General features: G+C 41.0%; 1 protein-coding gene across 3 annotated transcripts in view; it reads right to left on the bottom strand.

The window, feature by feature from the left end:
- Nucleotides 1-16,959, bottom strand: part of sertad2b (SERTA domain containing 2b) — a 75,608-nt gene that overhangs the window by 17,500 nt on the left and 41,149 nt on the right. Inside the window, exon 2 of one of the 3 annotated variants that reach the window (XM_052012804.1) lies at nt 3,370-3,429. The exons of the other annotated variants lie outside the window; for them this stretch is intronic. The gene's annotated coding sequence lies outside the window, so the exon portion shown is untranslated. The remainder of the gene's footprint in view (nt 1-3,369; nt 3,430-16,959) is intronic. 3 annotated transcript variants of the gene reach the window in all.

Raw genomic sequence — 16,959 nt, 5'->3', positions numbered from 1 at the left:
GGAACCTTGGAGTACAAGTACATGGTTCATTGAAAGTGGAGTCACAGGTAGACAGGGTGGAGAAGGCAGCTTTTGACACACTGGCCTTCATAAATCAGGGCATTGAGTATAAAAGTTGGGAGATCATGGTGCAGTTGTACAGGACGCTGGTGAGGCCACACTTGGAATATTGTGTTCAGTTTTGGTCGCCCTGCTATAGGAGAAATGTTCTTAAACTGGAAAGATTGCAGAAAAAATTTACAAGGATGCTGCAAGGACTTGAGAGACTGAGTTATAGGGAGAGGTTGGACAAGCTAGGACTGTAGGAGACCGAGAGGTGATCTTACAGAGGTGTATAAAATCATGAGGGGCATAGATAGGGTGAATGCACATGGTCATTTCCCTCCCCCTCCCCCCAGAGTTGGGGAATCAAGAACTAGGGGGCATAGGTTTAAAGTGAGAGGGGAAAGATGCAATAGGATCCTGAAGGGCAACTTTTTTTTTTAAAAAAACATAAAGGGTGGCATTTATGTAGAATCAGCTGCCAGAGGAAGTGGTTGAGGCAGGTACAACAACAGTTTTTAAAAAGACATTTGGACAGGTACATGGATTGGAAAGGATTAGAAGGTTATGGGCCAAACTGAGACCAGCTTGGATGGGGTATCTTGGTCAGTATGGACCAATTGGGCCAAAGAGCCTGTTTCCGTGCTGTATAACTCTATGCTCCTAACTCTTCTCCCACCTTCTAGAGTCACCAAGCTATCTTAATAAAAGTTTCCAGCCTTCTCATTGCAGTTTGCTTGCTCAATGACCACACTGTAATGGATAAGCAGGTGTTAATTCGTGAAGGCTCAGTCTCTCTCTTTCTGTGATGCTTTAATCGAGATAGAGCTTTTCTGTTTGTAAATTCTTAGTGGATCAGGTCACTATAAATGTTAACTCTTTCTTGCAGATGATTTTCAAATCAACTTTTGTTTCAATTCAACAAGTCTTATTGAGGAGTTTTACAAATTACTTTTTTCTTTGTACAGGCAAGGTACTCTGAATCCCAAATGACCCGCCTTCATTTTATACTGGGACAAGAACAAGAAAACAATCTCTAAGTATTCATTTAGTTGGCTAGTAAATCACTGAAGTACCATAATCACATCCATGTCATGACACTGTTAACCAATATTATTCTTCCTATTTTCATAGATCTTACTACGGTTGTAAGAGTGAACGGAAAACTCCATTTGCCAGGTTATAGCTGATGGCCAGCACACTGGGGTTTACTGCAGGCAGTGACAAAGCAGACAAAAAACAAACAGTACTAATGGAATGATGCAAAACAGAGCCAATTCTTTTGTGAGCAATTGTTCAATCCGCTTCAGGAGGACAATTTGCCAAGTTTGTCTCAGATTAAGAAACGTCCCAAAACATCAACCATCCTTTTGCCTTCACATGTGCTGTTTGACCTGCTGAGTTCCTCCAGCAGCTTGTTCTTTTGCTCCAGATTCCAGCATCTGCAGTCTCTTGCGTCTCCAATGATTACAAAGAGTCTGCATCGGTAAGGAGGTACTGAAATCTTAAACATTTACACACAGGAGAAAATGACACACTGATTTCACATTTATTGCAAAATATAGATCAATGCAGAAAGCAACTTTCAATGTCTTCCAGTCACTTTCTTGACCTCATTACCATCTCAAAGATAAAACTGCTCTCGAAGTATTGATTCACAGATCCCAAGCATCCGGCATTTAACTGAAGCAGTTGTTTTGATGGTGGAAACATAGCCAACAGTATTGTCACATACTTCTAGTAAACACATCCCAGTTCTACTGGACTGTGACAGATTATGCACCGGTTCTGGAAGGTTCTGCATCTCAATTCACCTCTGTCGTTACATCTATGCAGCTTTCAGATTTCCAGAAACTAGTTCCTGGTTTAGATCATATTCTGCAAAATGCATCAGCTCCCATTTCAAACTTGGAACATAGAATATAGAATGTTTTTGATGTGTTTCTCCAAAACAAAAATACTTGTTCAATTCTAAGAGAGTCTCAAATTCATCCTGGTAAACAGCTATCTCTACTTATTTCATATTTTCTGTGGAAATACTTTTTTTTGTTTCTCTCCACTAGTTCTACTTGCACAATGGCTTAAATTGTGCACAGAGTTTTCTCAGATGATTAAAATTGTTATTAGTGACCTGGCGAAGGAGGCAGAAAGAAAGGAAGTGGGCTGTGAGTGGAAGTTTCAGACACAATAGCTTTGCAACAGGCTTCCTCCCTTATGGTGCACTTAAGGTCGTCAATAATTGGGGATTTGTGAGCGCCAGTGGTCCCAGAGTGGCTCCTGTATACCTTACCATGCAAATCATATGAGACTCTCAACAAGCATTCATTTATGCATGTGTCTGGTTAAGCAAATTTCACTGTGATCAAACAGTTACACTGTGGTAATTACAGCTACAATTGTATTGACCACTTATGCAGAAATAAAATATAACAAGGATGTTTCCTTTTCTGCTCAGTTGTCTCCACTATTCCAGGATTACAAGCAATGGAGCATATTGGCCCAGATATTGCATTGAAATTAATGCAAGGCAAGCAGCACACGCTGTTATGGAATGAAGAGGACATAGCATCAAAACCCACACCTCTGCAGTTACCCTGTGCTTTAGCCCAGTGCCTTGTCAAAAGACTCAGTTCTGAAATCCACGCAAGTATGTAGCTGATGCACCTACCCATTAAATAGAGTAGAAAGTCCCCGGGTTACGAACGCCCGTACTTACAAACGGCGGGAAGAAGGTGCGGAATTGGGCGCAGAACGGTTTGCCTGTCAGTGTTGACTTTTTCCAGGTGATGGAGGTGGCAAACGGCTGGATCGTGGATTTCATGTGTTACAGTCTGTACCGCTATTTCAGGGCAGGGATGTTCGAGGAGTTCTGAATGATGAGGGACACCATGAATGGTCACCAGCCCCCTCTCCCACGGCCCCCACCCACCATATCTATCTCTCTCTATCTATCTATCCCGCACTCGCTCTCCCCCGACAGGTCGTCCCCGGGTAATGACCGAGGTCCAGTTCTACAAATGTCCTTATTGATTTTGTCCGTCAGTCGGAAAATACACAAAATTCGCTCGATGTGGTAACTGTACTGCCACAATCTTGTACTGTAATGAATGACACCAAACGCACATAAGACTGATGACAGTCTTCACGTCCCGGCGATAACAAGTTATGCTGTATTTTAGATTGCTTCACTTTATGTGTGGAATTATAATGAAACTGGAATCAAAATTCCATTTGGATCTTAATATATAGCAATAAATAACTGAAGCTTGTAGCGATTTAGGACTAATTGATGCTAGATGTGAACTGTACGTAACTGTTCCGACTTACCTACAAATTCACCTTACGAACAGACTCAAAAACGGAACTCGTTCGTAATCCAGGGACTTCCTGTACATAAATGGTGGGATAAGTGATAATTATTGACAACCATTCAGGCACTGAAAATTTAACAGATGGAATCTCATTTCTTCAGAATTTAATTAATAATGATTTAAACTTTTTCTGGCTGTCCTCTATGTTCCTTTCTATCTCAATTGCACTCTTTCAGTATATGATTTAAACCTAATTTGTGTTTCCTGCATTGGATTGTGTAGCTCAGGTGAGAATTCTTCAATATAAGTACATAGGAATACACTTTTACTTGCCATGTACGGAAACTACACAGCAAGTAAAAGCCTTCACATTCCTTACTCTGGTTTGGAATCAGAAGTGATTCAGGTTCAGGTGCTTAAGTACACCCCACCCATTTTGTACAATTATTTGCATTAAATAAACATTCGCAAATTGTGACCTCCCTACCAACAAAGCTTCACTACACAGTGCAGCCCAAACACTGAAGTGTAAAGTGAGGTTTTATCCTTTGATTTTACAGAGCATTGCTTTCTGTCACAAAGCTTTCTCTTCTCCATCCCAATTTTCCATGTCACTTCATTTAGAGTATATTAATTGTTTTGAGGAAAGGAATAATTAGTACCCAGGATTGACAAATCTAATCCAATCAAGGATCCATTAATTTAATGGTGGCTGTCATCTGAACCAACATTAGGTTCAATGCTATTCCAGGATTACAAGCAATAGAATATAATGACCCATATATTGTGTTGAGATTAATGGTGAAGTGAGCACCCTCACCATTAGGGAGTCTGTGGTTGGATGGGCTGTAGTTTTTAAAAATAGCTTGCTCTAGCACTGGTAGTTGATATAATCTATACTCCAAGGACAGAATATTTACACACTTGCTTGATGTAATCAAAATGGACAAAACATTTTTTTTCCAAGCCCCTAAATTATGTGAACCTCCAATAGGCAAATTAAATTGTGTGAGAAATTCCAAGGCAGTGCAAAGGATTGGATAAAAATGAGACTAATGGCAAGACAAACAACGTTCGCTATTAATGAAGATTACATAATACAACAACATCAAAGTCCAGACCTCTGTAGTTACCCTGAGCTACACCAATACTTTGCCTAGCACTGAAGTCCATAAGAGGAGAAGACTGATGCACCTCTCTACTAAACACAGCCCAAAATGCCAGAGGTGGTGCAGTCAAGTGCAAATACATTTTTTTAAATGGTGTGATAGGTGATAATTACTTATAAGCCACCTTTCAGGCACTGTTAATTTAATGTGTGGAATCTCAGGGCTGGTTTGGTTTTACTCTTAGCAGGAAGGCCTGAAATTTACATCTGATAATATAACAGGCACACAGCAGCACCATATCTCCTTACAGATGTGATAAGAATTATTTTCAAAACGTACCATAAATTAATCCTCAAGTTGTCCCCAAATCACTGATTCCCAGTTTATATTTGCAATGCAGCAACAATTAAATGCCTTCAAAGTGATTTCTGTTTCTATTAGAAAGTTGTATCATAATGTCTTCAGAAATTTAAATATTTACTAAATCTTCAAATCATTCAAGTTTTCGAATCCTACAGTTTGCTATGGGTTAAAATCTAAACATGACGTGAGTTTTTTTTTGCCAACTTCTCCTTCCAGGAGCATGATCTGAGAACTCTCTTGCTATAACCACCAAAGCAATTTCATGCAACTTCTGCAGTTGTTAAAACACATTTTGTTTAAAAGAAATTCAATACTAACAATGTGAAACTGGCACCAGGACGAGCTTGTTTACTAACTCAATGAACTGTCTTGTAAGACATGGTCTGTTTAGATAGCTCATTACAAGTTGCAGTCCCTCATTAATACATTCAGGTGTTCTGATTTTGAACCTGCACCTGCTCCCCCTCAATTCAAGAGTGAAACAACAAGTACTGAAAGAAAACACAAATCTCAAGGTCATTAGGACAGGCAAATCAAATTGGTTCTCCCGATCTGTCAGTTACTTTTGCTCCTGTTTTTTTTTCTACTTGACAAAACAATTCTGGTGTGCCTAGATAAGTAGTCAGCCATTGGAGAACGTTTCCACATATCTATATGAATGGGGATTCTCCATCCCTGTCACATTTGACACAAACATCTGTTCATAGGAGTACTGACAGAACTGATGGCCACATCTCAATGTTTCTTTCAGAACCGATCACAGGTAATTGGCTAGCCAAATGCTATTTCAGCAGCCTGTATTTTTGTTAAGTCTCATGCATGTGGGCAAGATATTACAAATTAGAAAAGTACAGAAGGAACCTACACAAGACAATTGTAGGTAACTTAATTCTTTGCTGGAGCATTATAAAAAACTCTTTTTGCTGTGCACTTTCCCCAATCGCCCTATGCCATTCCCTACAGATTTATCCAAATTTCTCCGAAAAGTCGTACTAATCTCTGATGACTCAATCATTCAATCCTTCCCAACAAAATAAATCGAAACTGCAACACTCTGCAACCAAATCATTTCACCTTTCACCTAATTATTTGCCTTTTCATTTTGAAATAAAAATCTGTATTAAAATTTCTCTGCCCCCAAATATCACATCCGTTGTCGATCTTGTACACGAGAAACAAACTAGAGAGCAGGAAGGGGATTTCAACAAGCCAACCCCCACCCCCTCCACCACAGGTTCAAATGGCAAAGCTTGGGGTTGAGCCAGGAATCCCAAAAGCCTCAATTCTGAAGTTATATTCATTAAAAACATACGAATTAGTGCTCTCAAACTCTTGAAAATTGTGCAATAATTTTCAAACTGTAATCAAATTTAATTCGTCAAGTCTATTCATTCCAGAGAACCAACTTAAGTCTATACCATTATGTAACATTCTATGTTACTTTCCTACGCCAAGGAAAAAGACACAGGCTAACTGAAAAGTATACTTAAAATATATATCTCCTTATCACGTACTTCACATCATACAGTAGGGACATTTTAAAGTAATTTACAAGGCATTAACAACATTTGGAGGCAGTCCTACTGTTAATTAGATTAAGAATGGTATCAATCAGCATAAAACTAATTATCTGTTCTTGGCAATATTAGTCAGGATGGAACACCAGAGGATCTCTCTGCATTTTGCACTATGAGAACTTTTATATTCAACACATTTGAATGGCAGCACCTCTTAATGCAACATTCCCTCAGGACGTCCCTTTGACAATACAGTGATCCTTGGGGACCACACTAAATGCAATCTTGTTGCATTGCTCAAATTCATGGTGGCCCATGGACTCCTAATTTGGAGATAGCAATGCTATCATCCAGGACAGCTGACTGTCAGGAGCTGCAGAACGTCCACAGGTGCTGCGGACACTCCGTGGCGCCTGTCCGTTGGAATTCATTAGGTTGCTGAGGCACTGCTTGAGAGGTATCTTTACAGGATCCTTGAGACCTTTGAGAGGGATTTTCTTGTAGCAGTGTTTCTGTTGTTTTGGGGTCATGCTAATGAACATAATAGAGTGGATAAGGTCGGTCAATCAACAATCCTGGTGTGGGTGACGCAGGTATCCTTGTAGACTCTCCCTCATTGAGATGATTTTATGGGTGCCAATGCCTGGATCGGAGGTATTACCATGAAGTCTTATACTCTCACTCCCCCTAGCAAAATGCTCAAAACATGGTCTTGTCATTACCAACACATATAATTAAGCTGTGATCCACAGCAGTCTGCCTACCTTTCACCTTTCATTTCAACAGAACAAGACCCATTTTGCTCCAGAGTGGTTATTTCTTTACTCATTGTTAAAATCTTTTTTCCAGGCTGGGATGGCCCGTTAATGTAGACTCATCCCTATCCCCAGTGGGCAAATAGTCCCACTGTCTCAAGAGATAAGACTGAGCAAGGAAAGCGACAGCTCCTGCATCCAGACTCACCTCCAGCTACCTTGGCTTTGTCTTGCCACTGGAGCCAGGTGTACCTGGACAAGAGAGAGAGGTTGAATCCAATCCACACTACTTCTCCTTCACTGTAATCTAAGTTGCAGGCAAGTCATGCTTACAATCATCAATCCCATTCCAGCCAAATATTTTAACTATAACTAACTTGTATCAAGTTGATTGCGTTACAAAACATAAGAGCAAGAGTGGCCCATTTGGCCCTTCAAGCCTGCTCTATCATTTGTCATGGTTGATGTCTTCCTCAACACCATTCTTCTGGACTATCCCCATATCCCACAATTCCCTTAATATTCAGAAATCTCTTCAGTTCTGAATGAACTCAATACCTGTGTCCCCACAACCCTCCAGAAAATTCTAAAGTTTCGCCATCCTCTGTGTGAAGAAAATTCTCTTCACCTCAATCCTAAATGGCCGACACATTATTCTGAGCCCAGGGGCCTTGGTTCTGGAATTTTGTATGTTTCAATGGGATCTCCTCTCAAGCTTCTAAACTCATGAAAATACAGGCCAAGGCTACTCAACCGCTCCCCATACGGCAAATCTGCAATCCCAGAAGCAAGTGAGGCTATTTTGATTTTGTTTTTGCAAAGCAAGCCATTACATTTATGGAAAATCTGTGCATAAAGTTACAGAAAAAAGAAATCTAATCCCAAGCCTTAAGGCCTGAAAATTCAAATTCTGGATGGTGCAGAATTTGTACAGCTGGATGCTATTGGCAGGAGTGCAACGTAGTGTAGTGGTGACAGGCACAGAAGAGGAAGGGCTAGGTTTCCTCAGCAAGGTGCATCACTTCAATCTACCTTATTTCTCAATGAAAGTTCAACTGCTCATGACCAAACGAAGCCACGTTCCAGGGTGCAGGAATACAAGCCGAGGGATGCACTGTAGCTTGGTGCTGCCACTGCAAAGGCTGTGTGGGGAACACTGCAATCCAAGGGCCTGCTGCGATGGACACGAAGAGGCTTGGTCCTGTGTAACAGCCTCTCAAACTCTTTCTGGGTGTACAGTTTAAAGAGGAAATGTGAGTGGCATTGACACATTGTAAACAGAACATTGATTTGATGACACTATGAATGTAAAGAAAGATGTCCTGATTGTATTGTTAGAACATAGAACAGTACAGCATAGGAACAGGCCTTTCAGCCCACAATGTCATGCTGAACCAATTACATTAGTAATAGAATGCCCAACTAAACTAATCCCTTCTGCCTACACAACGTCCACATCCTACCATTTCTCTCACATTCATGTGCCCATCCAAGAGATTCTTGAACGCCCCTAGCGTATTTGCCTCCACCACCACCCCAGGCAGCCCATTCCAGGCACCCACCGCTCTCTCCGTAAAAAACTTGCCCTGCACATCTCCTTTGAATTTACCCCCATCACCTTAAATGCATGCCCTCTGGTACTAGACATTTCAACCCTAGGGAAAGGTACATATTGTGTTTCCTGCATTGTATTTCCTGTATATATTATTTTACGAATGAAGTTTCTCCACAAAGACAGCAGTGAATATCTGGAACAAGCTGCTAGAGGAGATGATGGAGGCAGATAGCATTACAATGTTTAAAAGGTACTTGGACAGGGAGTGAGGGATACGGGGCTAATATGGGCAAATAGGATTAGCATAGATAGGCAGCATGGTTGACATGAACAGGGTGGGCCAACAGGGCCCATTTCCATGATCCTATGAAATCTCTCTTTGAAAAAACATATGGCAGGATGAAAAAAATCTGGATCCATCCACACAAGAAACAGAACTGCTGGAAGAACTCAGTGGGTCAAGCATCACCTGCAGAGGCAAAGGTACGGTTGACGTTTCAGGTCAAAACCCCTGCTTCAGCAGGTCTTGGCGAGAGGTCTTTTTCTAACATGGGATGAGGAGGTGGCATGTTACCTACAGCATAAAAACAGGAACTGCACACAAGTCATTTTTGCCTGGCTTCAACTTAGTGGGTCACTACAGTTTTTCATTATTTTACACCCATCTAACAATGCTTTAATACTATACACCTCATATACAATATGCAGTGATCTTAACTAAACTCTGGGGGCAGAATTAGCTGTGGATTTATTGGTGACTATGTTTACAGTGCCTAGGTTTGATCTTAACAAGAGAAACATCTCTATACTATCCTATAATATCCTTTCATAACTTTAAGATCTCAATTACAATATTCCTCAGTCTTCTGAGGAAGCCCTAGCTTGTTTAACCTTTCATGAGAGGTAGGACCACATGGGTCTTATCACAACCAGGACCTTCATGAGATTCTTGAAAATGAGAGATACAAATCTGCTGCCACCACTATATGTGGCTATCAATGGTCTGATGAAGGGAGAGGAAGGGGTGATGTGCCAGGCTCTAGAGTTTAGGAAAGAGGGTTTGGTCAGAAAACAGAGTGGGTGGTGGCACTATTGCTACAGAGTTAGGAAGAGGGAGAGGTCATGAAAGGATTTAAACACAGGCTATGATTTTCAACATGTGGGGTGGGGGGGGTGGGTAAAAAAAAAATCAGAAAACTAGGTAGGTTGATTAAACACAGGTTTATGAGTGAATAGGCCTTGGTGCAAAATAATCTATGGGCAAGAGGTTTTGGATAAACTGGAATTTACAGTGATTACAACATGGGAGGCCAGCCAAAGGAGCACTGGAATAAATCCCATTGTGGCAGGAGTCCCAAGATAATATGCAAGTCCCCATCCCCCACACCTAATAAGGGAGGGCATCTAGACTAAGGGGAATGAACTGGGTAAACTTGTGGTCCCTCTCTAGCCTTTTAGTCAGAATATGACTCATGCCCTTAAGCACGTGCAAGGAACAGAGTCAGGATCACCCACAACAGAGTGTGCCTCAGCTATGCTGCTGTGTATCAGTTAGCGTTCATGTGTTGATATAATGGCAACCATAGATGAATAAACACTGTACATACTGTATTCAACACATTTAGCAAAAGTCAGCTTAACTTTATTAAGCAATTTGAGGAGCCCACCATAAAGTACTGATTTATTTCAGGGCCAGGAAAATCAAGTCTTTGTTGAAAACAAGAATACATTGACACGTCAGAGCCTCACGTGAAGGTGCTGAGGACTGGAGTATAAAATTCAGATCACGTCAAACGTATTGAACATATTTTATTTGTCAAAGGTCAAATCAAAGTATAAACTACTTACAATGGGATTTTGCATTTATTGTTGACCACAAACAATAGAACAATGTTCAGAGAAAACCAACAGCAGTTTGGTATTTTGTAGTTAACAAGGAAGAGATAAGAGGTCAGGAGATTATTAGAATATCTAACTGAGGAATGCTCTTTTTATTTGGACAGAGATCCAAATCATGCACACTACCACCATTTATATCACACCTTTAACAAAGGAAATCTCAGGATGATTCATAGGAGTTTAATCAAGCAAAAATTGACTTTGAGCCAAAGAGAGATCTTAGAAAGGGAGGATTAAGTGCTTGAAAGTGTCTCAAAGGAGAGCAGTGAACGGAATACAGTCCACGATGGGTTGTGTAAGACAGAGTTCAGGAAGAAAATTTAGGAACAAATCAGGAACCAGATGTAGCTTTTAGAGTAGTGGGATCCTACTTTTTCCACAGGAGGGCTTCCACTTGTGTGAACAGTAATGCAAGCATGTTTCCAACTGGTGAAAATACATTCATCTCAAATCTGATTTTAGTAAAAAGGAAAGAAAGCTGGATCATACGGCATTCTGCCAAAATAACACTCAACAGAACTCATAATTTGCATTTGTATAGCACAACAATATAGTAAGACATCCCTGGCGCTACACAGGAGCATTATCAAACAAAAATTTGCCACAATGACACATAGGAACACTGCAGTGCAGAGGACCAAAAGCTTGTTCACCAAAGTTGGTTTTAAGATTCTTGAAGCTGAGGAGGGTGGAGCCGAGGCAGAGAGGTTTAAGGGGTAAATCCATTTTTTCACACCTTGACAATGACGAAGTGATTAAAGTCACGGATGATCAAGGGGACCAGAGCTGGAAGAGTGTAGCCATCTTGGAGTGTTGGAGCTGGATGAGATTTCAGTAATGGGGAAGAGCAAGGCTACGAAAGAATATAAAAACAAGAGTGACAGTTCATTTTGGCAAGGGTAGATGAGACGGAGAAGAAATGCAATTTCATCTGGGGTCATTGAGTCCATCTTAACCCATGAGTGACGGAGAGAAAGGAGAAAAAAAAAAATGAAATATTGCATTTCTGTAGCACCTTTCTTGACCTCAAAATATCTCAAAGCAATTTTCCACTTAGGCAGTGGTGCAATGATAATCTGTTTCTTCTAAAGTTCTTCTTAGATAGACCCTCAGGATTGAGGTTAACTATTCAGTCCAATTTTACGATTGAGGTTGCTGATGGAGTGGGCAGTTTGTAAGGCAGTGCATTCTGCTCCTTCTGCTGCTTATGAAGGGCTTCTGTGGGCTCCTAATGCCTCAAAATTTTCACCACCATCTCAACTGATCTTTCTCCACTTTGAGCAGTCAGGGGTCAGAAATTCCCAGGAGTCAGTGGGGATCCCACACTTCAAGGAAGCTTTGAACAGATCCTTGAATCTTTTTCTGTGTTCCTGGTAATTTACTGCCACAACAGAACTCTGAGTAGTGTGTCCGTTTCAGGAGTCTGTTGCTCAGTATGTGAATGACACTACAGCCCAACTAAGGGTAGCAAAGGCCTCAAGTGCTGGGAATGTCAGTCTAGGAGAGGATGTTGACAATGGTTCACTTATTCTGCCAGTCAATTTGGAGCGTTTTGCAGAGGCAATGCTGATGGTATTTTTCCAATTCCTTGAAACACCTGTTGTAGGGTGTCCAGGTCTCAGAAGAATATAGGAGGGCAGAGATCACTACCATTTTATAGACCCCAAGTTCTGTACCAGGCACAAATAACCTTTTCCTCAATTGACCAATGGCTCTCCAGGTGCACTGAATGTGTGTGCTGAATTTCATCACTAATGCCTGCTTTTGCTGAGAGCAAAATGTAAGGGTTTTGAACGATATGGGTCAAATGCAGAACAAATGGAACTTGGTGGGCATGGATGAGTTGGGCCTCAGGGCCTGCTTCCATGAGGTATAACTTTATGACTCTATATGGGAAGTGGTCCACATTTACCAGGGTCCCGTCATGAACTTTCATTGTCAGAAGGCAGGTTGGGACAGCAGCGGGTAGGTTGGTGGAGAATCTTGGTCTTGCAGATATGGAGTGCAAGGCTCACATTCTCGTATACTTTGGTGAAAGAAAATGGCTAGTGCATTAAAGAACTCCCTGCACACTCCCGATCATTATTACAAAACAATCCGGATTCCTCTAAAATGTCACTCTCTGTTACAAGCAATTGTTCCTTTATTTGCAAAGTGGAAGAACTGAATATATCTGCAGTATATTCAGAATACATAGAACAGTACAGCACAGCACAGGAACAGGCCCTTTGGCCCATGATGTCTGTGTTGACCATGATGCCAATTTAAACCACATCTGGCTGCACATGGTCTATAACCCTCCATTCCCTGCCTGTTCCTGTGTCTGTCTAAATGCCTCTTAAACCACACCACACCTGTTCTAATGTGATATTGTATTAATAGAACCTGCAAATTCAACACATGTAGATATTTGAAACTAATTATTTAAACGCCAGAGTACAAATTCACTGTTTAAATGAGGCATCGCATCAAGACTATGCATCGTGCTCTAATCTTCCTCATGGTAAACGTAACCAAAAAATTTGAAGGCTGGGGACAGATTTGAGTCCAAATTATTTGGACTAGTTTGGATTCCAAGTGTACCAAATATTGATCTAAATGCAATTTACACCAAGTGGGTGCAGCGGATAATGAAATGGACAGAATGTTAGCCCATAGGGAGAGCACAGGACGAGCAGAAAAAGGTTCTAATTTTCCCTAGTGGATATCAATTATCCAGGCAATAACACAAGATAATCAACCCTATTTCCTAATCTAGAATGACCAAAAAAAATCAATTGGCGGGTATGACAGTGCATATGTTTGACTATATTAAAAAAGAGTGAAGATGTGGTAATATACACAAAAATAGTGCAGATCCTGGAACTCTGAAATAAAATCAGAAAATGCCAGAAGTGCTCAGCAGGTCAGACAGCATCTATGGGAAGAAACATGGAATTAATGTTTTTGGTCAAAGATCCTGCGTCAGAGGAAGGTTCTTTGATCTGAAAGATTAACTCTTTCTCTTTCCGCAGATATTGCCTGAACTGCCAAGTGTTTCCAGAAGTTTCTGACCTACACCTTCATAACTAAAAACAAATCTCTAAAAGGATAAAATCAAGGTCCCCACATGTTCCTCCATTCTCACTCACGTCTCTGTACCACTCTGTTCATCCCATCAAACCACAAAAACATTCTTATCTGTCTACTCTTTGCTCTCAGCCACCTTTGTTTGTACTCTTCCCTGGGACAAAAGGCAGCTGTGGGTTTCTAGCCCCACTCCAGAAACTTGAGCACAAAAATCTAGGCCAACAGCACTACACCGTCAGAAGGTGCCATCCTTCATATTTTTATTAAATTAACATCAATAAAACATTCTCTGGTTATAATCACATTGCTACTTGTCAAGGCTTGCTGTGCATGAATTAGTTGTCTTGTTTCCTACATAACAAGAGCAACTATACATCAAAAAGTAGTTAACTGCCAAGAAACCATCTTGGGATGTCCTGAGGTTATAAATGTTGCCATAGGAATGCAACCGTTTCTTTCTTACTTCTCTTTGCTGCTTTGGACACTTGGATAAATTCAAATATAGTATATGTTTTAATGTTTGTCAAAGACTTCCTTTGTAGCACTTTATCAAGCACCTTCTGTTTCAAGAATATATGACATTCAAAATAGATTGAGAGTTTGATTCCAGCATTGAACTACTAAAAATATGAAGCATTAAAGAGATTGGAGTCAGGATGTCATTGGTTACAGGATCAGCAGAACGCAAGAGCAGGAATAGAGCACCAAGCCTCTCAAGCTTGCCCCACCATTCAGTACGATCATGGCTGATCTAGGTCAGCCTCAACAACTACTCTGTGCCAGTTCCCCATACCCCCCAATTCTTCAATCTTGCAAATATTTATCCATTTTCACCTTAAAAATATCTAATGATCTGGCCTCCACCACCCTTGGGGGCAGAGAATTCCAGAGATTAATTACCCTCTAGATCAAGTAATTCTTGAGAAACAGAAATTGTCCTTTCTGCTTTTTCTGCAGTAGCAAGTTTATGAAGTAAAAACTTACTCCAACAAGAAAAATCAGTGTTACTGTCTGTTGAAATGAAGAGATCAAAATTAAGCCCACAGATACAATGTGTTTTGGTAATTTTAAGACTGCCTTCTTCCTTACAAGCTAACAATTGTTCCCCAAGTAAACTTGTCACTTTTTCCTATAATCGTCTCTTAACAGTTAAATGATTACTTGAAGCAATCTGCTCTATTTAATGCCATTGCAGATATTACCACAAACTAAAAAGGTATACAAATTAAATTCTTTAAAGCTTTATAAGAGCACAAGAATAGCGCATGTCTAACAAAGACAATGAGAATCACGTCAAACAACTTGATCTCCCCCAGCTCTACTCAGTTTGAACACCTCTTTCCACTTGGCAAACACCCAGATATTGGGCCAAACTCTGCCAAGCTTCCCGTGCACAAACCTCTTGTGGAATGATTCATTTCTCCAAACTTGTAATGTTCACAGAACTTTCTTTCTACCACAGAATTTTGCTTGGAAGAAATAGATGCACACGTAATACTTCTGGAAAAGTGTTAATCGTGCATTACTGCAAAACGTTTAAGGGTATGTGCATAAAATTCAATCAGCTGGTGCTGGTGTTTTGTATTCCACACGAGTCAAGACAAGATGTACTGAATGAAAGATAAGCCCATGTTGACAGGCGATTGATAGCATGACATAAACATATCACATATCAGCCGTGGCAGATTTTTCCCTTAGCAATAGATCACCACAGTATTTTCAAGCATAGTAAACCCGCACTCATGAAATATACAGATTACTCAGGAGTGTCAAGATCATCCACAGTCCAAACACCCAAGGGCCTTGTGCACTAAGAGCCAAGAGTGGAGGTGAACCTTCCAAGTACAATGATGTAGTCAGCTCCTGCTGGAAGGGTTATACTGAAGTACTCCCCAGCCACAACTCTGTCTTTGATGCAAATGACCTTGACTCCATCCCACAGCAAACCATCCAGTCAGGCCTCCCAGCAGTCCTGGCTGATCAGAAGTTGAAAAGGTCATATGTCAACTCAAAAAACAATTGAAGTTCTTAAAAGAACTTTATAGTCACAAATTCACAACATCATCTCCAAGATCTGGGAAGTACATGCCAAGGGACCTCAGAGATACCAAAAAGGTGACCATACTTAGAATAGGAGACAAATCTGACTGCTGTAACAACTGAGGGGGTTCCCCACCATCAGCCACAGGGGAAAGTCATGCCAGGATCCTCGAGGACTTTCTCCCTGTGGCTCAAGAGCTTTTCCCTGAATCAGTGCGGATTCCATTCACCCAAAGGCACAATGGACATGATCTTCACAAAGAGAAATTAAGGAAGCAGCATCAACTACTAAACATAGCTAGTTTTGACCTCACAAATGCCTTTGACTTCATCAATTGGGAGAGACTGCCAACAGAAATAAGTCTCCATCTGATATCTGCTAAATGATGCCAAGGAATCCACAAAAAGGCTTAATCTCAGTGCAGACGTGTCAAGCAGGGCTATGTCAATCCTTCCCACCAGAATGATGCACCTCAACGCCAACAAGCTGGAGTGGAGCTAGTATACAAGACAAATGGGAAACTGCTCAACCTATGTCACCTTCACTTCAGAACCAAACTCACTCCAACTTCAACCAGCAAGCTGCAGCATACAGACAGCTCTTGTGTACATACATGTTTGGAGGCCAAGCTCCAAGTCATCATCAGCTCAGTCACTGAAGTGTATGAGAGAGTGGGCCTTACACTTAACATTGACAAAATAAAGATCCTCTATAAAACTGCCCATTGTACAACATATCCTCCAACAATAAAAAGGTCCACAATGAGAGTAAGGAAAACGTGGACCACTTCCCCATCTTGTGGGCCACTTCTCAGTGAAGGAAAACATTGGCAATGAAATGCACCAGCACAGCTGTTAGCCATCTGAAGAAGAGTGTTTGAAGATGAAGAACTCAGACCCTGCACAAAACCCATGATGTACACAGCAATAGTATTCCTTACCCTCCAGAACATCTGAGACATCAACTATTTACAGCAGGCACCTCAAAACACTGGACAGATATCACTAATGCCAACTCTGCAACACTGACAAATCCATTTTAATGAGCTCTCCCTGGTCAGCATCCACAGCACCGACATTCTAATTACACTCAGTTGGCTCTGATGGACGGGCCATATCATTCACATGCTCAACACTAGACTCCTGAAAAAGTCACTCCACACTGAGCTCTGTCATGACAATAGATTACCAGGAGAATAGTGGAAACAATTCAAGGACATTCTCAGAGCTTCCTTGTGTAACATCCCATCAACTTGAGAGAATCCCCAGCCCAAGACAGCTCAAAATGGAGAAAAGAGC

Source organism: Pristis pectinata, chromosome 3 (assembly GCF_009764475.1).
Source record: "Pristis pectinata isolate sPriPec2 chromosome 3, sPriPec2.1.pri, whole genome shotgun sequence".
Lineage (NCBI taxonomy): Eukaryota > Metazoa > Chordata > Chondrichthyes > Rhinopristiformes > Pristidae > Pristis > Pristis pectinata.
This window is presented reverse-complemented; position numbering and strand designations above follow the sequence as displayed.